We start from the raw sequence: 5488 nt of genomic DNA, 5'->3' as shown, positions 1-5488 counted from the left end.
TATATATATATATATATACACACACACACACATATAAAGTATCTCTTGACCCAGAAATAACCATTATCTTAAATTTTTTTGTTTATTTTTCCCTTGCTTTTCTTTATGGTTTTATTACATGTCTATGTATATGTATGTGCAAATATATTCTTAACTTTGTTTTTATACTTTATATGTAGGGTATTATCCTGCAAGTATTCTTCTGCAACTTGCCTTTTTTAAATTAACATTATGTTTCTGAGATTCCATTTTGTCACAAAGAGCTGTGGTTCATTTTTACTGCTGTATAGTATTCCATTGTATGACCATACCATAATCCATTCTTTCTGTCGGTTGGCATTTGGATTGTCTCCCGTTTTTGACCATCACAAACAATGCTATCATGAACATCCCTGTACATGTCTCATCCCTGTACATGATCAATATGTTTCTCCAAGTATATACTACCTAGAAGTAAACTGCTGAGTCACAGAGTATACACATTTTCACCTTGATAAAGCAATGACAAATTGTCTTCTAAAGAGTTCGAACCAAAAAAAAAAAAAATAAAGAGTTTGAACCAGTTTACACTGCTATCAGCAATGGCTAAGTATTTATATATCCTCCCAACATTTGATGTCACACTTTATCATGTTTGCCAGTCTGATGGTGTTTATAACTTTTAATTTGTAGTTCCTACATAATCAATTTGGTTGAGCATCTTTTCATGTGTTTATTGGCTTTTCTGATTTCCTTATCTATGTAGTAAAAATAGTTCATGTCTCTCTTTTATCTTTTCTCTCTCAACCTTTTTATATCCACATGTGGATGAGGAGTTGGAGATAGATGAGTAGTGCTGAGGCAGATGAAGAGGAATGGGGCAGGATGAGTGTTCCAAAAGGAGAAAACACTGTGTTTCAAAGGCCAGAAATCAACAATAATATGGTGTGTTTGAGAAACCAACAGAAATCCCATGCAATATGATGCTAAAATGCAAGATTTTTCTTAAAACTGAGAGAGAGCTGAAACTGAAGCAAGTTCCAAGACAGACTACCCTATAGTAGTTTCAAAGTAAATATCCCAAAACTGGTTATAAGTACGACTTTTGAACCCCAAATGAGGGAATAATTTGGGGAGATGATTTTTTGGAGGAAGAGCTATTTCCTCCAAACCCTCCGAGGGCGAGGGCAAGGGGGTTCTCCTTTTCACCTCAAGATTAGAGAGAAAGATGTCAGTGGGACCAGCAGTATAATTTAATATGTATCCTGAGGTGTTTAGGGGATGTGGCAGACTGATGTCAATTCATTCTTTAAAAATTAGGAGTCATCTGCAGTTACAGAGTCAGAAGAGAGGTCAGCGGACAGCAGCGTGACTTACATTTGGTGTGGCATCTTTGGATAAAATCAGCCAGGAAAGAATTTTAACCCTTTCCCTTACCTCTCCTCTCTTCCCTGCCTTCAAGCCTGTGGTGGAATCAGAAACCAGATTTAGTACATTTGAAGTGGGTATGAGAGGTGGGAGCACTCTGTCAGAGAAAAAAAGAAGAGACTATGACCCACCTCTTCCTCTACAAGCGACCAGTTCACACTGGGCTCCAGCATTGAGGAGGGGCACAATTTAATTTTAAATTGAATTTAGTGTTTTCAATGTCATATGGGACCAGATATTTTGAAATATTCAGCTGAGAATGTGTTGACACTAGAAGTGATCATAATATTGTCTGTTACCCAATAGGAAACTAAAAAGTTATTGAAACTGCTAGCATTTTCATCCAAGTGTGGAAGAAGAGACAGTCACATGAAAGGCTAAAGGGACAGGGGAAGACATATTAAGTTGTTTCCTAATGATGTTCTATGAGTCTTGGTTTTCAAAAATTATGTAACTGGAGAGCAGCAAGGACAGAGATTATAGAAAAGGGACAAAGACTAGATCTGAAGGCAAAATGAGTCACATGAGGATTTGGGACTTCCCCCCAAAGGCCCTAGAAAGCCACTGAAGAGTTTTGGGCAGTGGAATTTTGTGTTCAAAATTGTGCTTTAAAAAAAAAAACCCATCTAGGTTTAAGGTAAATGATGACTTGAAGGGAAGTAGAGGCAAAGGTCACCCAGAGAAGGCCATTATTTAGAAAAATTATGTGGTGGCGTGGTCCAGATTAGTGGCAGTAAAGATAAAAGTGAACAGAAAGTTTTGAGAGAAGTGATAAGCTTGAGAGTAATTGGTGATGGACCTGAAGTGGGAAGTCAAGGATGGCTTCTACATTTCTGATTTTAGCGACTAAGTAATTAGCAGCACTATTTCAAAAAACTAGGAATTTTTTTTTAATTTAATTTTTTTTATTGAAGTGTAGTTGATTTACAATGTTAGTTTTAGGTATACAGCAAAGCAATCAGAAACTAGGAATTCTTTTAATCTTTTAATCTTTTGGGAGTATACGGGGCAAACAACAGCATCTCCATCTTACTGATGTGGTGACTAATATTCAAGAAAACCATGTAATTTGCTGAAGTCCACATAACTCATTACATGCTGAGAGCTGTTATTGACTTCCTGCAGTTTCTACTTCAAATGGCAATGCTTGAACTTGTTCTCTAATTGCATTTAGAAACAACCTACCATAGGTAAAGTTAAGTGTGTAATTTAAAGGAAGAGAGAAAGAAACTGGGTTCTGATATAGTCCTCAAGCTTAAGATATTTATATTTTTGACAATTTCAGCAAAAGATAATTATGCATCTTGGAATCATGGAAACATTCTGTGAAACCCTCGATTTTAATATACTTGAGAAAACTCTGAAGTGGCCTAGGTAAAGTTTTGTTTCTCTCCCAGCCACAATATTCTGCAGTTCATCTTTTAGAGTAGTATTTCTTAAACCTTAATGTGCTTATGAATCACTTGGAGATCTTGTTAAAATGCTAGTTCTGCTTCAGTAGGTTTGGGGTGGGGCTCAAGATTCTGCATTTTTAACAAGCTCCCAGGAGATGCCTAGGCTCCTGGTCTGACCTTTGAAAAGGCAAGGTTTTACATGAGCCCTGAAGTCAATGTGGGCACTGAAAGAGGTCAGAAGGAAAGGACCCAAAGGAGCCCCAGAAATGTAATTATGTTGAGGATAAACAGATCTAACTCTTGTGAAATGGTAAAGTGGATAAACTTTGTCAGGCCTATTTCCCTACTTTCTAAATTCCTTTCCTCATTCAGCACCTGCCTACGCCTTAGTCCATCTTTCTATAGATTAACTAATGAATCCTTGCCTAGAGGCAGATTGGAAGGTGGTTTTTTCTGTTACCCTTCCCGGAAAGCTGTATTTTCAACTGTACTCTTTTTTTTTTAACCAGTCAGAAGTGTTTTATTTTTAAAAAACAGAGTGAAACAAACAAAGAAAAAACCTTTTAATCAGAAAGTCTGATTAAATTCAGTATTAACTCAAGCTCTCAAAAACCGATTAGGGAAAGCCAACAGGTGCATGAGAGAAAAGCAGGCAGCAGTTGACAGTTCTTTGATGGAAAAGCAAGTTGCATACTTACATAAGCTGCCTTAATGATTATCAAGCCCAAGTTTTGTTTTTCAAAAATAGGTTTTGAGACTCAAAGAATAATTAACTTTAATGTGGAATGACAGGGGATACTTTGATATTTGTGGGGAAGGGTCCCTGATTAGCACTCCTTCAGAGCTGACCTAGACAAATCCTAGAGAAGAGACTGCCAGTTCAAGTGGCTCGTCTTATAGGGAATATCTGATGCTGCTTAACTCCCCATGCCTCCTTGAAATCAAATCTTTAAGATAATCAATCTTTAAGATATGCCAAATATTGAAAAGGAAAGAATTTTCCCCCAAAGAATATTGGTTGGCAACTTCACCCTTGCTTGCTCTGGACAGGAGTGATGTGGAAGGTAGGGACATTGTTGAGCTCTCAGTGAGTCAAGGGATAAACAGGTGGAGTTAGATTGGATTAGACAGAATTGTTCCAATTAATCACGCTGAATTTAGAGACAAAAGATGTTAGGTTCTGTTCCAGGTTTGGCCATTTACGTTCTATGTGACTTTGGGCAAGCTATTTCACAACTTTAGTTTGTCTCTTCACAAATGAAATGAAACAACGGGACAAAATGATCTCTGTGTTTCCTTCTGATTCTAAAAACTGTGTCCAAAATTGTTTCAGGTGAGCTTGAAAAATAGATAGTTTTTAAGCTGCTGGTTTTTACACTGGCTGGTCATCAAAATCACTTTGGAGAGCTTTTCAAATATACAGATCTTCTACCCTGTTCTGATCATCAGTGTATGCAGCCTTGGAAACTGTTTTCATTAAGTTGTCCAGGTAAAGTCTGTCAATCATATAAGTTTGGGAATCACTTAACCAAGCCACAAGGCGGCGCCTGGGGGATGCTGATTTCCATCTCAAAGATTTTAAACTATTTTGAATATTAAAATGCAAGTAAAATTGATTTTCCATTTCTGTATCTAATTTTACTTCATATAATTTGAAATGAATTTGTAGTTGAAAGCGTCTCTTACTTTTGGTATTTTGGGTGTAGTTTTCTTTTATGTGAGCTAAAGCTATGTTAATATAATACGACTGTAATTTCCAGCATTACAGACATAAAATTAATGTAATCTTTACTATTCAAGTTAAGATTGGAGGTTTAGAGAGTGGCAAACTATCTCCTGATGTGAATGAAGGATAAATGTTCCAAATTTTCTAAGATAATCCCTTGACCCATGGCCCCTACATTTCTTCTGCCCCTTTTTTTTCTTTTGTTTTTTTAAATTGTAGTTGATTTACAATATTGTGTTAGTTCTAGGTGTACAGCAGAGTTATTCAGTTATATATATATGTATTTTTAAAGATCATTTTCCATTATAGGTCATTATAATATATTACATTTCATTCCCTGTGTTATTCAGTAAATCCTTGTTGCTTATTTATTTTATGTATACTAATTTTTATCTGTTAGTCACATACTCCTAATTTGTCCCTACCCATCCCTTTCCTTTTTAGTAACCATAAATTTGTTTTCTATAAATGTGTCTGTTTTTGTTTTGTATGTAGTTTCATTTGTATTATTTTTTAGATTTCACATACAAGTGATATCATACAATATTTGTCTTTCTCTGTCTGACTTACTTCACTTAGTATAATATTCATTAGATCCATCCATGTTGCTGCAAATGGCAGTATTTCATTTTCTATTGGGAAGTAGTATTTAGTTGTATATATACCACATCTTTATCCATTCATCCGTCAGTGGACATCTAGATTGCTTCCATGTCTTGGCTATTATAAATAGTGCTGCTGTGAACACTAGGATGCATGTATCTTTTTGAATTGGCATTTTGTTTTTTCAGATATATACCCAGGAGTGGAATTGCTGGGTCATATGGTAGTTATATGTTTAGTTTTTTGAGAAACCTCCATACTGTTTACATTCCTACCAACAGTGTATATAAGGATTCCCTTTTTTCCACACCCTCTCCAACATTTATTATATGTAGACTTTTTGATGATGGACATTCTG

This window comes from Camelus bactrianus, chromosome 4 (assembly GCF_048773025.1).
Source record: "Camelus bactrianus isolate YW-2024 breed Bactrian camel chromosome 4, ASM4877302v1, whole genome shotgun sequence".
NCBI classification, from domain to species: domain Eukaryota; kingdom Metazoa; phylum Chordata; class Mammalia; order Artiodactyla; family Camelidae; genus Camelus; species Camelus bactrianus.
The sequence above is the reverse complement of the archived record's forward strand: the minus strand, read 5'-3'. Positions refer to the sequence as shown.